The sequence below is a fragment of the Physeter macrocephalus genome, chromosome 7 (genome assembly GCF_002837175.3).
Source record: "Physeter macrocephalus isolate SW-GA chromosome 7, ASM283717v5, whole genome shotgun sequence".
NCBI lineage: Eukaryota > Metazoa > Chordata > Mammalia > Artiodactyla > Physeteridae > Physeter > Physeter macrocephalus.
In genome coordinates this window covers 93,721,871-93,740,864 of record NC_041220.1, presented here as the reverse complement: position 1 = coordinate 93,740,864, position 18,994 = coordinate 93,721,871, and the positions used below count along the sequence as shown (strand labels likewise).

At 40.0% G+C, this 18,994-nt stretch overlaps 1 long non-coding RNA gene across 1 annotated transcript; it reads left to right on the top strand.

The window, feature by feature from the left end:
• Positions 1 to 7,009: 7,009 nt before the first annotated feature.
• On the top strand, positions 7,010 to 9,429 carry LOC114486599 (uncharacterized). Its single transcript, XR_003680609.1, has 3 exons — positions 7,010 to 7,979; positions 8,273 to 8,299; positions 9,256 to 9,429. It is a non-coding gene; the product is annotated as an uncharacterized lncRNA (long non-coding RNA).
• The last annotated feature ends 9,565 nt before the right edge of the window (positions 9,430 to 18,994 follow it).

The window sequence follows — 18,994 nt, the reverse complement described above, 5'->3', positions numbered from 1 at the left end:
AAATCAGCTGAGATGTACTAAGCCCTTTGTGACCACAACTATTTGCTTTTGCATTTAAGAATTATTAGCAGGAGGGCACCCTGTAACTTGTGTATAAAATTACTTAATTCAATTTCTGTTTCCCTTTCTGAACATAGATACTTTTACACTCTGACAGCCGCTGGCTCTTGAAGCATTCTCCTTTTTGTTGTATCTCCTTAGAAACACAAATCTTGTTCCCTGGCAGCGGCGGCTCTAAGTGCTGTACCACATGCCCAAACTAGTTCTCCCTCGCAGCTTTAATTCACAGTAAGTGGCATGAAAGGAGGTCAACCCTTCTCGAAAAACACTCAGAGTCCTTTTCGACTTCAGAATCTATTTTGGAAAGCCACACTCCCTGGTACGTAAAGAGCAGCTTCCCATTTTGAAATTCTGGCTGTAACTACTGACAACTTGACGGAATGGCCTCAAAGGGGCAAAAGCAGGGTGACAATCATAGTTTCAGCTCTTGATCAAGATTCTCTCAGGAAACTCCATGAGATAAGAAAGCCAGTAAACTGCCATCCCGTCTTTGCCCCCAAATAACCCTTTTATTTGAAAACTACTTACGGCGTGCATACGTGTCTTAGCTTTGCTTTCCTGAGGTGTTTATTGAATGCTTAACTCAATAATGCCATCTTAATCCCAAAAGTTTCCATGGTAACCTACCACTGTAATAAACAAGTCTGAAGGATGGGAAATGAAGCACGGGGCTCCTTTCTCCCCCTCTCCTTCTTCAGCTTTCAAAGAACAGAGTCTTTTCTACTTCTAGAGAACGTTCTACTTCTAACATTCATAGTTCATACCTCTTTGAGCTAGAGTCAAAATAGTAGCAATAAAAAAAAAAAATGATGGCCAACATTTGGTGAATATTTGCAATTATGCCAAGCACTATGCTGAGGAGCTTTGTGGATTATCTCACTTAGTTCTTTTGCACTAACAGGAGAAGCAAGTACTATTATTATGTCAGTTCTAGGAATTGAATCTTAAAGTTTAAGTAACTTTTCTAAAGACAAAACGCTGGTATGTAGGAGACCTGGGACCTGAAGTCAGTCTTGTCTGACTCCAGACATTCTGCAGACTGTGCAGATAAATGGCATTTTTGCTTGTGCCCCAAAGTCACGTAACTTAGACATGTAGGAACCTCTCCACGAATCAGGAGGGAACCATAGCTTCCCATTCAGAATGAAAGTACAAACACCACACACACCTAGCTAAAACTGCCAGGGAAATTAAGAAAAGGCAGAACTCAAACAGGATCACAGCCAGCACATGGCACCCTGCTCTGGTCAAAAGTCGGCACACCACAGGTCTCTTTGAATGTGATTTGGCAAATCATTTAAAAGAATGTCCCTTTCTCTGTGGCTCAATCTCTAAAGTTAACTTGAGATGTCTGATTCGGATCACTGACAGCAGCCCCAGAGAAAAAGGAGCCCTTATTATAATGCCACTCTTCTCCCTAAATGAAATTGAGACTCCTTTTGAAGATGGCAATTGTAAACGAAAGTCAGATTAGAACACATCTTAAGACCACATGGCAGAGCATATTACAAAAATGTTTTCCATGCCACATATCTGTTCCTATACAAATCTATCCCATGAAGTACAAGCAATATGCTTATCTCACTCTAGAACAGAACTCAGTAAATACACCTTAAGCTTGACTCTTAATACCAATAATTGAATAAACTTACAATTTTATAGCCTTTGCTTGGAAGTGCAGCCAAATACAGAAAGGTAGCATGAGTCAGGGCCATTCAAAACGCATCATGGTACTAGTCTTCAGAAAGGGGAGCTAAAAAATATGGTTTTCTAATCTCCTCTGATTTATGAAAAATAAATAAAACAAACGCCATTGAATGCATTTACCCCCAAAAGATGTAAGCTTGCAGAACTTTGTAGCTCTGGTCTTAAAACAATTATAACTAAGATCCAAAGTACCTGGGTCACCTGGTGGAATAGAGGGCCATCATTCAGTGGGGCAGGTTCCAAAGTAAATAGCCCAGAATTCAAAGCCAGAATGAGACTGTGTCCTCTGATACGCTCACACCTCTTGGAGCCTAGAAGAACAGAGGCAAACAGGGATGGCCTATGGCCACTTGGGGAGGTAGGCATGTGTTATTAATTCTGACACCCCCATGGCCACCGTCACCACCACGCCTAAAAAAAAATCAAAACTACACTAATTATAACTGAGTAGGAATGAAAGTTGCATGTTTTGGTTTTGTAATATTTTGAGGTCTGGTCTGAATGCAATGATTTAAAAAGGAGAAACTCACTTTCTAAAAGAGCATTAAGCCAAGTTCACATTCATGATCCCTTTCTAGTCATGCAAGTTATGCTGCTAAGAACAAACACTTTGAAGCAAAATCTAATTCCAATGGACACAGAATACATTGGCTGTGAAGGCTGTGCCCTCAGCAAGGAGCACCAGACACAAACATGAGTACGAAGCCACTTCAGAACATTTCATCTCAATCCCAAGAGCCGAACTACTTAATTTCTCTGTGCCTTCATTTTCCCATCTAGGAAATGGCCATAATGCCTACTACCCAGGCTTATCACAGGGATTCAACAGGAAAAGCTGAAGGGGTGTAAGTAAGGGGCGTACAAAATGAATGCCTCACCTACAGGGGGAGCTACACAAATGCCCACTTCCCTCACTTTTCGAATTTCTCAGATCCAACTATTTCTCTGTCCTCTCACTCCTTCTTCTCCCTCCTTTCCTAAAGCATTTTAAAGTAAATTACATGCAATAAAGTTTTTGTACCTTTTAGTCCATGGAGTAGAGATTGAGATTTATGAATACACAAAGGTGTATAAGGACCAGGATGCATGCTTCCTTCTCTGGGGTGCCTTGCCCAATTACTGAAGGGAGAGAAGAAATGACAACTCCGCTTGGAGGATAAAGTAAGTCCCAACTCAATGTATAAAAGAGAGGCATTTTTAAAGATCAAAGATTCGTGTGAAAGAAAAATCTTGCAAACTTTTAAATGGAAAAAAATTGTGATATTTGGATTTATTGCTGATGCTTTAGTCATTGTCAGTTTGGGTAAATGTATGAGGAAAGAGACAGTACAAATTGCTACCAAATGTCACTTGCCTGAAAAGAATGAGTGACAGACAATGTCTACATTTTCCAACTCCAAGCATCTCTTTTGTTATTTATAGGCAAAATTATTAAGGACTAAATATGAAAAATCAAAATTTTGAAAATGCAGAAATAGGTGAAGTGTGAAAAATAAAAACAAGCAAACAAAACAAACAAACAAAAACAAGGAAAACTTGAAAGTTGGATTACTCATATGCACCAAAGCTCTCTCTGAATATCTGCATCATAAAGCTACTGTAGAAATGCCCAGAGGTTAAAATAAGTAAAATAAATTAAACTGGTGATACAGGAGAGAAGAAATGTATTCTCAGAATCTATATATTGTTTTTCTAAATATTATCAGTAACCATCACCACCTGAAAGGGGAAGAGGAAAGTGGAAAGAAAACACCTCACTGCTTGGAAAATTATCCACAAAGAATTCGTCTCTGTGATTCATGCCCACAGTCGTTATTTATAGTCTCAGTAACTTGAGACTTGTCAAAGGGTGTGAGATGGACTTCCTTCTCCTCCACAGGAACTCTGCCTACTAAATACTAACTGTTCACAATCTTCCCACCTTGTAAAGGTAGATAAAGTCGATCCTAAAGGTTACAGTTAAAACTGAAAGTCCTTGCTCAAAGACTTGGGGTCAAAGGACAACGTCAGTGTCATGATGCCGGGGTAAAAAGGAAGACACACATCACCAATCTCTCTACACCTAGCCACCTGTCTGGGAAAATACATATCTGCAAACAGGTAGAATGCAAGATTAAAGGGGAAACAGCCAGCTGTTACAAATCAACAAATCAGTAAGTATCCACTACTATCCAAAAGATGGTCCAGCAACATGTCAGGTACTTAACTTGTATAAGACTGTATAACTCTCTGCCCTGAAACTGCTTATAGTCCAAGAGTGAGTGGAAGGTCAGGCTCACAATCAATTAATACACTCACATGTGAACAGAACAATAGCAAGTGTGTTGAGGGAGAAGAGACGGGGATCCGTTAGGGGCTTGAAAATAGATCTATTTCACCTTATAAACAGCCAGGCCCTGTGAAGACTTTAGAGGCTCCTGCCCCACATGTAATTCAAAATAAAAAGTAGACTCGTTACTAAATTACATATGGATAGAGAAGCCCAATAGGGTACTAACCTTTGTCACAATAGCTGTTTCCAATGATCACTTTTTTAACCATTTTTTTAAATTGAAGTATAGTTAATTTACAATGTTGTGTTAGTTTCAGGTGTACAGCAAAGTGATTTCAGATTCTTTTCCATTATAGGTTATTACAAGATATCAAATATAGTTCCCTGTGCTGTACAGTAGGTCTTTGTTGTTTGTCTATTTTATATACAGTAGTGTGTATCTGTTAATCCCAAACTCCTAATTTATCTCCCCCCTTCCACCTCCAAACTCCACTATCCGCTTTGGTAACCATAAGTTTGTTTTCTGTGTCTGTGAGTCTATTTCTATTTTGTAAATAAGTTCATTTATATCATTTCTTTAGATTCCGCGTATAAGTGATATCATACAATATTTGCCTTTCTCTGTCTGACTTATTTCACTTAATATGATCATCTCCAGGCCCATCCACGTTGCTGCAAATGGCACTATTTCATTCCTTTAAACAAATGTAATAATCTTTCAAAGGAAAAACGTTGGTGCCCTTGCATGTGTGCCCTGCTTTGCTGAGTGCCCTACTCACTAGTTTAGCGTAGTATTGGGTAATCCTGTGTGCTTGCCAACATGCAAATAAAGGAAAACAGAGATGTGGTTTGCCAGGACCTTGCCCGTCCATTCATGGGCCCTCCAATAAAAGTTCTGGGATCCCGAATAAATGATTGCAAGAGGCATACGTGGCCGGAAAAGAGCACGTGGGTTCCTCTAGCTCTGGGATGGGGGGTACCTGCTGAGACCCCAGAAAGGTGAAAGGCAGAAGGGAGGAAGGATAATGGAGAGATTTAAAAGAAGGCTGACCTGAAGACAGAACCAGGCTCTGATAACTTCCTGACTCTTTGAAATGAGTCAAGATATTGATACTTAATCTTCCTGGGTCTCTATAAAATAAGGATGACACCACTGCCCTCATGGAGAATGTCAGGATCAGATACTTAGATTGGCATCTGTAGATATTTGGTTAAATTTTAGTTTTCCCCAATATTATGGGGACTAGAAAATAAAAAGTCCTGGTGACAAATGATAAATCATACAAAGTCCAGTGTTAACTGCTAAGGGAAATACAAAGAAATATGAAAGGCAGTGAGAGCCAAGATCTGGGTCTCAAGCAGGTGGTAGGATGCAGCTGCTTATGTGATATTACTGGAAATCAGTCTTTAACCCACAGAATTCTAAGAAGTAACTAGACCAGAGATAGAAAATCAAAAGTAGTTTAAAACGGAAATAAGTGGTTTTCTTAAAACAATACAATTGAATTATAATGCCCATCATGTACCCACTACCATTCTAAGTGCTTTATACATACTATCTTATGAAATAGGAATTATTCTTATCCTTTTTTTTCAGATGGAGGAAGAGACACAAAAAGTTAAGTAACTTACCCCAGACTATACATCTAATAAATGGTAAGGTTGGAACTTGAACCTGGGCAGCCTGTTAACCTCTACACTAAACTGCCTTCCCTCTGCTGCCTGACAAAGTTTTAAATCTTTGCTAACTGAAGCTGTGTGATGTGCTACAGCTACATAGTTGAATTGGATCTGGCTGCTGGCCTCACAGAGCCCACAGTTTAATAGGGATGATGGAATCTCTGAGTCTGGAGCAGCTGTACAAGAGGAATCTGTTGGACAAAGAACAGGGCAACCCAGGCTGCCTGGAAGAGAGTGGGGAAGGAGAAGCAGGCATTATCAGGAGCCTTTCTCCCATCTTCCCTTCTGTGGAATCATTCTATGTGTGCCTAGCGCAGTGTGGGGCGCACCCGGTGGAAATCATTGCCTTTGTCCTCTTCTGATTATCAAGATAATATCTTCTACTGATCTTACTCACAATTATGATTTAAATACAATCTATCCTCTCACAAGGAGTTTATGATCTTGTGGGGATAGAGATGTGAACTTAAATAATTCTAACATGGGTTCGCATGGTTTGCGGTGAAATCTTGAGATGACAGACATGATATACAATTAGAGTTCTGATATAAATAGTGACACCAACAAGTTCTGATAGTTACCTGATGATCTTCCTAACGGGCCATCAGTCTGACAAAATCTGCTGTTAACTGTTGATAAACTGGGATAAATGACCATGCTTTTAACCAAGAAACACATGTTAAACTATAATTAATCAATGATTTTCCAATTGGACAAAAGATTGACAATGTCCACTGTGGACTAGAGAGATTATGATACATGAATACAAATTATTTCATCAAGAAATATGTACTAAAATGCGTATCAATGGATTCTGGAAAGCATCTATTTTTAAAGATATGCAATCTTAGGGGCTGTTCAGGAACTGCCTGTCCCCAAATGTACACAATCACAAACTGCATAATCACCAAATGGAAAGACTAAACCACAAAGAGGTCATCAGGATTCATTTGAAAAGATACCCAGTATGCAGAACTACTTTTTAAAGTAGAAAAATGTCTTAGAAAAGGTTTAAACAAAGAGAGGGAGAGAGAATTCCAGGTGAGGAGATGGCATTTTCAAAAGCGGGTTCTTGGTTGCTAGGCCAGGCTGAGAGGCAACATGGTACAGACAGAGCCTCACACCCTTGACTCTGACACTGACCTTGGCTCAGAGCCACATGGCCTGAGGAAAGGTTTGAAGGCTCTCTGTGCCTTCTGTAAAACAGGGCTCACTGTGCCTAGGCTCTTTAGGAGGATTCTATAAGGATCATACAAGATAATAATCTGATTGTCTATGTGTCAACTCGGCTGGACTATGGTGCCTAGTTGTTCAAACACTAACCTAGGTGTCGCTGTGAAGTTCTTTTGTAGATGTAACTAATATCTACAATCAGTTGACTTTAAATAAAGCAGATGACCCTCCATAATGTGGGTGGGACTCATCCAATCAATTGAAAGCTATAAGACCAAAAACTGAGGTTGCCCTAAGAAGAAGGAATTCTGCCTCAAGGCTGTAACCTAAAAAATCCTGCCTGAGTTTCCAGCCTGCTAGCCTGCCCAACAGATCTGTAGATTTTAGGCTTGCCAACCTTCCCAATCGTGTGTGCCAATTTCTTCAAATTCCTTTCTCTTTCCGTCCCCCTCCCCTTCCAATTTAATCAAGAAACACATGTTAAACTATAATTAGTCAATGACTAATGGTCAATGACTTCCCTTTCCCCCCACCCCCTATCTCTGTCTCTATCTCTCTCAACCTCTCTCTCCCCTCTGCCATGTAATAAACGAGCATATAGAATGTAGGCCCTTCAACAGTAGTAGACCAACTGGTGAAATGTCTAAAAGCTCAGGAATATAATTTTTAGTGTAATTTCAAAAGTAAATTAGGACTCTCAGAAGAGAGGAAATGCAAATAAAATGAAGCACAGAGATATTTAGAACACACTCTCCATGAAGACAAAGACATTGCCTTGTTCACAATACGTCCATAGGTCTAAAATAGTAACTAAACAACTTATAAAACATGTGTTGAAAAGGAATAAATGCTAGAATTCTATAGCTATGTACAGCAAGGTAGGATATTTTTTCCTATTGGTATCCACCCAAACTATTTTTCTTCTGAGCTAACAGAACACCATGGAGGAGGTATGTATTCAAGCATCCATCCTCACATGCATCCGTTCATAAAGCATGCACTGAGAACCTGCCACATTCTACAGGCTGTGCTGGCCTTCAGACTGTGAGATAAAGAAGATGTCTTCCCTTTGGAGCACCACAGGCTGGTAAGTGAGCCTATGAATAAACAAGTATAATATATTAGTAGAATATATTGGAGTTAAGCAATGCAGGAGGTGCTGGGCAAGCTGACAGAATGGATACCAAACCTCTTCTGGAATTCATTCATTCATGTGTTCTTTCCTAAATGAATCTTTATTAAGGTGAACTCTGTGCCGTACATTCTGCTATGCCCTGGGAATACCCAGATAGCATAATAAATAATACTAATAATGGGTAAATTATATTGAGCACTTACTGTATTTCAGGCATGTTCTAAGCCTTTTTACTTTATTTACAGATTCTCCTTATACCAGTAGGGAATCAGGTATGTGTTTTCCATATCTTTCCTATAAGACAATCATACGGGCATAAATTCTCATATTTACTCTTCAAAGAGCTGTTGATCACTGACCATCTAGAAGGCACTCTGTTAAGACCAATTTATGTGATTAACACCTAATCTCTGCCTTAAATTTAGTGGAAGAGACTGACATATCCACAAACGACTACAATATCAGGCTAGGTGACACCCACAGCCTTGCAAAGTCCTTGTCATAAGCATAAAGATGCCACCTCCAAAACTTCACAAAAACTTGGGAATATGATTATGAACACAACCAACAGAAATGTGTTGAGAGTGGGGGTTTTCTGCTTTTTTTAAATTGAAGTATAGTTGGCTTACAATGTTGTGTTATTTTCAAGGTATACAGCAAAGTGATTCAATTATACATCTATCTATTTTTTGTCATATTCTTTTTCATTATAGGTTATTACAAGATATTGAATATAGTTCCCTGTGCTATACAGTAGGTCCTTGCTGTTTATCTACTTTATTTAAAGTACTGTGTATCGGTTAATCCCAAACACCTTGTTGTTTTAGCCTATCCTTAAGCCAGAAAAATAACCAAAGAGAAATATTGTTAACATGCATGACAGACAGATCTTCAAAATTATATTTAAAAACAAAACTCTCTCTTTTTTGTGACTAAGGACTAGTTACCACGTTAACTGCAGGTCTACATGGCCTGAACCAAACATAGACGCCTGGGATGTCAGTCAACACCAGTGTTTTCAGTCACCTTCCAGGCACTAACGTTAACATAAAGTCTTGTTTCTCAAGATCGCAAAGTTAAAGGTGTGAGCACAACAACAGAAGACGTTGACATAAATATCTTGCATTATTGATAAACAGCTTGAATTTTTCATCAATTAACACCAACTATAGATTGCAACAGCTTCTAAATGAAGCCTTGTAAATAACTGTAGTTTTAATTACTCTAGGAAACTACAATATCCATCAGCATCCACAACTCCTGCCAAGTATCGCCGTGGTCCTAGGAAGTTTCACAGTCACTTAAAAAGGTTATAGTAATGAAAGAGGAAAGATTTTTGTAACTCAAAAGAAAAAGACCAGTTCTAGCCAAGAAACACAAGTCTAAATCTTCTTGGAAAGAGAGAGACAGAGATAGAGACAGAGTCAGAGAGAGAGAGAGAGAGAGAGAGAGAGAGAGAGAGAGAGGGAGGGAGGGAGAGAGAGAGGGAGAGAGGGAGAGAGGGTCATGGGCATTGGAGAGAAAGCAATAAAAGCAATAAACGAAGAGTCCCCAATCAAGTTAGAGATGAGATTATTCAACAGTCAATATGAGAAAAAAGAAGGGGAGATTCCTTTGAACTCAAGGAAAATGGGCTGTTTGGTTTCTCTTGTACTTTTCATTGACTCTATTCATTTCTTTGATATTTAAAATGTATACCCTATCTATTTCTAAAAATGGGATTCTGGATTACATATGAAGTTAGACACATAAAACAAGACTATAAAAATGAAAACCAGATCAAATCAGGTTAAGAGGAGCCAGGAATTAAACATTAGGTATATACTTGGAATGCACTACTTTTTTTGTAACTGAGTTCTGAATTTACTTCTGAGTTTCCTGGCCATTTGGACAAAAATCAAAAAGTGTTGGGTTAGATAAACATTCATTATTCAACAAAAGGAAACAAGATTTCCCTGACCTCTCTAGTACAATTGTAACCTCACCCCTACTCCCATTGCCTGGCCATTACTATCCCTATTCCTTCCATATTTTTCTTCATAGCATTTATCAATTTTCTAAACTTTTTGCCTTTTGCTTATTTTCTGTCCCCTTCCACTAGAATGTAAGGTTCATGAGGACAGGAGTTTTTTGTTCACTATTTTATCTCAGTTCCTAGAACAGTGCCTGGCACATAGTAGATTATATATGTGTAAATATTGTCATGTAGCCAAGAGTGATTTTTTTCTCAATATTGAATTCCAGCACAAATTTATCATGAGGTCCCCTAAATAAATTATACCAGGCTATGAGGCCACGTTGGGATGGGGAGATAATGGGCTGACAATCCACAGAAAGCATAAAATGAGGCACATGCAAATGTGTAGTGACAAGGGAACAGAATTTGGAGACAGAAGAGCTAATTTCAGCTACCAAGGCTACCTCCTCCCACCCTGCACCTTCTATCAGGCAGCACAGCATCATTGTGAAACACGTGGACTCTGGAGTCAAGCAAACTGGTTTGAAATCCTGGCTCTATAAGCTTATAAGCTGTGTGACCTTTGACAATTTACTTAACCTCTCTGTGCCTCAATTTCTTCATCTGTAAAATATAGATAATAATAGGACCTACCTCAAAAGATTTCTGTGATAATTAAATGAGTTTATATGTGTAAATCAATCAGAATATTTCCTGACACAGTAAAACTAAGTACTGGCAGTGAATTTGAACTTGTGCCCCTCATTTGTAAAGCATGGATAATAACTACCCTTGGAGTGGTCATAAGGCTCAAGTGACCTTAATATATGGTAATGTGCTTAAGTTTTTTAATGGATGACTTATTTTTCATGAGTGTACCACTTGTTCATCATAAGTTTTTCAGAAAACGCAGAAAGATGGAAAGGAGACAGCAAAAGTCTTCTATATCCCAGTAAACAGTGACAACCACTATTAGCATTTTCGTGTATAAATTTCCAGATTGCTTTCAATGCTGTATCTACATACAAATATAGATGTCTGTGAAAATATAATTTTTAAACAGCATTAGACACGTACAATAGACCTGCTTTTCTAAAACTTATCATGGGTGTTATCTCATATCAGCAAATAAAGATCTGCATCATTCTGTATAACAGCTGCCTAGTATTCCACTGTATGAAAGTGCCTTGATTTATTTAGCCAACACTCCATTCACAGACAGGTAGGTTGTTTCCACTTTGTGAAAGTGCTAGGTAAACTACAAAGTAATATACAAATGTTAGCTATCATTATCATTATTTTAAAAATAAATATCTAGACATCACCATTAAACTTTTGAAAGGTTTGTTTTTTCACTATTTCTTTAACCCCCTGGAAATGATGCTTTGATCAAATTGTATTCACACCATCATTCAAAAAAGCATGGCATTTAGGGATCCTGTGTCTGAACAGGAAAATCAACAACTACTAAATCAGAAGTAGGGGAAGACGTTAGGGAATGAATGTCCCGAAGAGCCCACTTCTCAGTACAAAGCCTGTGTCCTTTCCTGGCACCTGCCACCTCACTCTCCTTTGCTCATAGACTGACACTGCTCACTGATTGCCACCCTTTTCAGAATCTTCCCATGGCTTCAGAATCTTTTTTGATAATGAATTCCAAGTAAACATTATGAAACAATTGGAACAGGCAAGAGAGATGAAATATATTTGCTCACCCCAAGTTGAGGATATAAGGTGATATCTACCAGCATTTACTGCGTAGCTACAACTTATAGTACCCATGTTGTAAATGGCAGATTTTGTAGCTATGTTAATTTACATCATCACCCCTCCTATATTCTGAGCTCCCTGAGATTAGAAACTATGTCCTGTCCTTCTATGTAGCCTCACCTTTGCCTGAAAGAATGCCTCATAAGAGTAGATGCTTAATAAATGTTGTTCACTTGTGGGTGAGCAGTTGAAATAATGTCTGAGGTCCTTGATCTCATGTATTTTACAATCTCATTGATTAATAACTGAAATTAAAACAAAAGTGCCAATGTATTCTCTGAAAATAAAACCTGCCAAATTATTTCTGGTAGAGTGGAGTTGGCTAGGGCATCCAAATGCATGAAAACAAGTAATTTAGAATTGCTACTCTTTTTTTACAATAAATTTTCTCCATTAATTAATGTTGTGACTTAGAGCAAATGTGCATGGCAGGAAACAGAGGGCCATGTTTATAACAATTTTACAGAAGAAAGTGGCTGTGCATTGCGATATATTGTAAATATTCTACTTCCTAACTCAGGTCCCAGCATGAGTTGGATGGATTCAGCTCATAAAACTCTGGCCTTTCACCTCTTCAAGGCTACAATTAACTTTGCTGTGAGTTTCATTCATTCAACAAATATTTACTGCATGCCCAATATATACCAGGCACTGCAGTAAGCACTAGATTTGGAAAGGTCCAACATGACCAAAAAATGATTTAAATTCAAATAGATTATACATAAACATTCCATGTCCCTTAACAATGAATGGGTCATCATGACAAGTATTATTCATGACTGTCAAAGACAGGGCTTGAATGTTTTTATTTCCTAATATTAAAATAGGAACTCATCACTCTAACCAGGAAGATATTTCTATCCTAACGTGGAAATTAACAAATAGATTTCATTGTCTCCTGCCTATTTAATAATGGCTACCAGAAATTCACTGCTTAAAAAAATTCAACCATGTCTAAGCATTGGGAAAATTTCTACGATCAATGTGTAATGTCTGCCATGAATAAAGAGTGGGGCAAGCGACCTGTGTGTCAAGTACTTGCCATTCCTATTCCATATATATCATGCTGACCCTGCTCCTCTGTTCTGGGCTGTTCTCTCTGGATAACTATTCTATTGGTTCTTTGTGAGTTATTTGAGGACTCATCTATTCCATAAACCATGACCCAACATGGTTAATATTGAGTGCTGTCCCCATCCACACTGCACTATCTAGCACTTTATTCTATGCCGAGCTTCACCCTTCTCCAGTTTCTTCATTTGAATATATCTAATTTTTATCTAAAATCATAAAGCTCCCTGAGAGCAGCAACCTTTTATCTTCATTCTCTGTTGCCCCTACAGCACTAAGCACCCTGCTGGCTATGTCAAAAGTACTCAATTATTTTTTTGTATGGTTGCATGGGGAAAAGATCAATCTCAGAGCCCTAAAAACCTGGCTTCCTATACTAATTCTCCCCTTACCATATACAAGACTTTGTATAAATTTATGTAACTATTGCAAGCCTCAGGTTTTTTTCAGTTTTTTTTTTTTTTTTTTTTTGCGGTACGTGGGCCTCTCACCGTCGTGGCCTCTCCCGTTGCGGAGCACAGGCTCCGGAAGCGCAGGCTCAGCGGCCATGGCTCACGGGCCCAGCCGCTCTGCGGCACGTGGGATCCTCCCGGACCGGGGCAGGAGCCCGTGTCCCCTGCATCGGCAGGCGGACTCTCAACCACTGCGCCACCAGGGAAGCCCCAAGCCTCAGTTTTTCCATCCCTAAAATAGAGCGGTGGCAAGAGAAAATCTCTAACTTCCCAAATCACCCTAGCATTCAATGATTCTACGTATCTTAGAGGATATTTTGCTTGAAGGAAAACTTTTGCTGTTTGAAATATCTCTTTTCATCTAAGAAAGGAAGAGATTTTTTTTCTTTGAAAAAGAAGTGAATTGTGAATCCTCTTGAGAGGCAGCTCAGCCTTCACTCGCTCTCTATTCTAACTTCCCAATAAATGAATGGTGATTTTCTCCTCTTGCTTCAGCCCTTAAGAAAAGTCCACCCTCTTACTAATAGAAAATAGGATTTGAGTGATGGCTTTTATACTAATTGGTCAGGAGCTTAGGTAAAATATTGTTATTGACAGAATGTTCTCTTTTTTCATGCACTGATAAAGTGGCTTAGCTGAGCGAATAGAGAGTAAATGCAGGACAAAGAAAAAGTACCTGAGATTGGAGTCAGATTGGAAGAATCAAGTCAGCACTGTAAAGGGCTTGCTAATAAGAGACCCTGATAAGAGGATGTAACAGAAGCTAACGTATTCAACAAGACAATGGAAACAGGAGAGCCGAGAATCACCAGTGGTGGGTGAGAGGTTAAGAGCGAAGATCCAGAAGTCTGACTTGTTCTCTTTGACCCTTGAGGTCCACATAGGATCAAATGTAAATGAGATCATTTTGAGACTATCATTTTTAACTCAGCCAGAAGAGTGGTATGCATAAAGAAATCCCATCGCAATCTGTCAAAAACTATCTATTGATTTTAAAAGATAAAACATAAAATGTTCAAAGCAGCATTGTAAGTGTAATGGAATGGGTTAAGATCAAGGGCAGAGAAGCTTCTACCGGTGGGACTGTATTCTCCTGTGGCAGATGATGAACTAACTCAGTAATCTCTCAGGTCTTTTACCTAGAAAGGCACCTCTGGCTCCTATGACTTGATCTATCTAAATTTTAGAAGATGAAAATGGAACCAAGGTTACTATTGATGTTAATCGTCATAATGGTAATTTGCTTATACTGTGGTCAAGACGTTAAGCTGCCATCCCTTAACACTAAACTACGAAATGCAGAAAACACTACTCAGCCAGCAGCTTGGCAGTGCACTAAGGAAATGGAAGCCATGAGAGAGCAAGCAGTGCCCCCTGCCCCTGGGGAATTTGATTCAGGCATAAATACCATAATCCTTTCGCTTTAAGTAGTGCTTGGACAAACCAAATCTTCATTTTCCCCCAAACCCTAAACTTGTTTATGAAGAACGCTGCAATCATTCTTCTAATCTTTTCCTCTTACACCCCAACTTTCCTCTTCCCATCTCCTCAGTCGCAACTTTCCCTCAACTTCAGAAATGGGAACGTTGGGGCAAGTTTGGCTGGAATTCTTTTATGTAGTCTCTGTATCCTACAACTTGGCCTCGAGAATCCTCCTTCCTGCTTGCCCCGCGATTGAAATGACCAGAGCCAGACCAGACTCAGGTTTCTCTTTGGAAAAAAAAAAAAAAGAGGTTCCTCCCCGTTCTTCAAACCAGTCCCAGCAACAGGGAGCCTGTCCCAGGCAGAACTCACGCTCTGCTGAGGATTCATCAGCTCCATCACCCAGCCAGGGCTTGCCCACCAAGTAAACAGCCAGGAAGGCACAGCCCGGAGAACTAGGGGTTCATCTATAAAAAGAACGTCACCCACCCACACCCCTCCTACCCTGCGTCTCAAAGGGGAGGGAGTAGGGTACTCCACTTTGAGCTTCGGGCAAAGGAACAATTCCTGTCTCCCACTCATCACATTCTTCCGAGGAATGGGGCTGACTTTGATTCATCAGATTACATTCACAATTCAACTCTTCAAGACTTTGTATTCTGGGAAACCAGTAAACAACCCAAGGCTTGTCCTCAGATAACCAACTCTGTGTGTGTGTGTGTTGGGGAGACAGGGGTGGAGTGTGTAAGGAATTGCACTGAATGAATGAGAAGGGATTCTTCCGCCCCTGAGAAAGTCTCCACACAGAGAAGTGCATGGGAGTGAAACACCTTGTAACTTAAAACTATGTTTCTCCAGGCATCTCCAGTTCTCAGCCTGAGCCAGGTCAGCCGTGGGATCCGACTTGGCTGTCCTTGCATTAAACACAAACACCACACTGCTGGGCCGACTCCGGGGTGCCAGGCAGCAACTCATGAAAAGTCCCCCTGGGCACCCTGAACACCAGTTTGTTTGACATTTCACTGGCGACCACGGAACCATCTGAAAGTGCTCAGATCCCATCAGGCCGGCAGGTGGGAGGGGAGGGTTTAACAAGATAAGCACACTCTGTGTGGGGCTTCTCTGGAATTTATTGTCAAAGGAACGTGGAGCCAACTGAATACAAGCACAGTTTTACAGGTGCACATTTCATGTATTCGTTGGGGTGAAACGCTATTTGGACTCAGCTTTCAAAAGGAAGTTCAACCCTGGTAGCCATAAATTTGTTTTCTACATCCGTGACTCTACTTCTGTTTTGTAAATAAGTTCATGTGCACCCTTTTTTTTTTTTAAGATTCCACATATAAGCAATATCCTATGATATTTGTCTTTCTGTGTCTGACTTGCTTCACTCAGTATGACAATCTCTAGGTCCACCCATGTTGCTGTAAATCCTGAAAGCAATAATAATAATTCCGTGGTTTCAAGGAAAATACAGCATTCGCCTAAACAGAAGGCCTCTGCCAGCCCCCAAATTATAATGTGATTCTAGAAATGTTAGAGAGCACTTTCTAAGTGTGTAAGTCTTGCTTATGACCCATCGATGGGGAATAACATCATTCATTCATTCCACAAATATTTATTGAATATCCACAATGTTCATGAAATATTCTTATCATACTAGAAGGCAGGCAGAGCAGGGAAGGATACCCAGATAATCAGATCTAGATTTTGACCTTATGGAATTTGCAGTCCGATAGGAGAAACAATACACAAACACTAAAGATCCTTCGGTGCAAGGGAGAAATATCAGGCATGTGAGAAACTGGCCCCTGATGGACTGGGTGTTTGGCACTTGAAGAGAAAATGATTCTAGCTGGGACAGAGTATATTTCTTAGCTTTGGTATGCAATGGAAGACAGGGAGCCCTCAACATCCCATCGCATCAAGAAAGGCGCATCTCTAAGACGACTTCACTTTCTTGCCAAGATATGCAGGTACACATCCTTGTGTGGTCTGAATTTCTATAGCCATCCAGGGGCTTTCCCTCCTTTCTTGCCCCCAGTAACAGCGGGGAGTAGACGTGTTCACACAATGGCTAGGCTTCATTTTTTTAAAACTCTGTCATGTTTTAAGAGGATTAGCTTTATTAGTGCAGTTAGTTCACTTTCCTTTGATTTTTTTCTTTAACGTTAAAAACAAACCGAGAATAAAAGCAGGAGTTGACTTCAGGCATCCACAGCAAGGCACTAACTCTCTGGGTCTGAGGTGAAGGAGTCCGCCAGCATTTTAGCTCTCCATGTGTTTGTTTGGTTTACTCCTGACGGATACAGTGGAATGCTTCAATGAAAAACACCCAACTCATTTTCAATCTATGAATGAACAGAAGGCATCCCGTGGCTATTCAACCCCACTGGAAGCCTGCTGGCTCGTCCATGCTCCACCATGATTGTACCCACTCTGGCTTCCACATGTAACTTACTAAGGTTTGTGCTGTTTCCTGGCAGGATGATTTATCGCTGACACCTCTTTGCCACTTCAACTGGGGGCCACTGCGATGGGTCAGGGTTCAAGGAAGTTGGCCAAAACGGAAGCAGACATTTTATCAGCTAACTATTGCATTTTCTAGTTCTTGACTTTCCCCCAGGAGCTTCTGGTTTTCATTTTGTTGGCTGCCATTAACTCTTCCAGTGCTGTACAACCCCAGGTTGTTTTTTCTGAAAATAAAAGCACCTCCAGTACAGCAGGGTTTTTTGGTAAAAAGCTATGGAGGCTCCTTGCTCCTAACAACTGAGTCTCACCATGGTTTCAAGCATTAGAGAAGTATTTCTGAAGATGCTGGATAAATGGGCAGACTGAGGTATGGAATTAAGTCAAGAGCCTGAAATTATATACAGGTCATAAGAGGCAACTGAGGAACGTGGCCGTTTGCTTGACTCACCCCCTTGAAAACAACTGTATTCCAGTATCTGTTACTTTTATAACTTCTTCACTTGCTCAATCACTAATTTATTTACTCACTTACCAAATGAACTTAGTGAACTTAATATGAGAAAGATTACTGTGTAATGACTAAATGCTAGTGATGTAAACAAAAAACTGAATAAGATATGGATGCTCCTCTCAAGGAATCCACAGTCCCATAGGGAAAATGCATCATCAACAAATACTCTTGAGGCAAAAAAAAAAAAAAGTGACTACTAGAAAAGAAGTACATCAAAGAGCTGTCAGAATATAAAGGGGAGAAAGGAGTATAACCTGATCAACATAGATTTAGAAATAGGTTCCAAAAATGCTCCAATTATACCTGAAGCAAAATTTTAACTTGACTTCCTGAGCTGGAAAAGAGAGAGAGGTATCAAATCCACCCCCTACCTTTCTCCTGAGACAAAAATTTCCAAAAAAAGTTCACTTTCGAAATAATTTCTCCACCTCCTTTTCCTTAATTCTACACCCACCCTCAACACTTTCTTCATATTTTCATTCCTTTTGCTCTTGTTGAAGCCACACAGTTTTCTTCAAGAGGACACAACCCAGAACTCAAAAAGAAATCGTGAAATCTCCTTCCAGGATTGGCCTACACTCTCCTTCTTTACTAAGGACAGATGCCGTTTCTGAGTCCGGGAAGCAAGGGTAAATCAATTTCAGGGCTGGCTCAGTCCTGGCTTCTCCTGGGCACAGGTAGAAGTGATATCAAACTATGCTGAATCACTTACAGTGGTTTTATGCTGAAGACGATTAGTCTTAGAATATCGACTTGACCATCAACTCCATTTTGTAATACTGAAAAATAGGTTGGACACCGAATGGGCCAGTCCTAAACTTCTTAGCCTCCCTCTCTGTGTAAACAAGTGCCCTACCTCTCCTAGGAGATTCCCTACCCCATTTTCAGGGGCCATCTGTGCTATCTAGAGGAATGGTTGCTCAATTAATGTCCACAGTAGACATGTCCAAATTTCTAAGGCAAAAAGTAAAGGAAGAGTCTTTTATTCCATTTGTTTTCTCAGACAGGACTCCAATCACAAGGCTCTGGGACAGTTTAGCTTTTGCAGGCACAAACTTCCATGCAGCACCAAGCCCAGGCAGGACCAACTTCCTCACCATAGATGCTCACTGAATTCCATCCTCACATCACCAAAGGCCACGAGGGATGTGGCCGCCCGAACTAACCCTTTGGTTACACATGCTGTTTTCATTTAAGACTCTCCTGCTCCATCTCTTTCACACACCAAACAGAAGGACAGTTTTCTCCCCCTTTCCTCTCTTTTTTTTTTTTTAATTTGCGGTACGCGGGCCTCTCACTGTTGTGGCCTCTC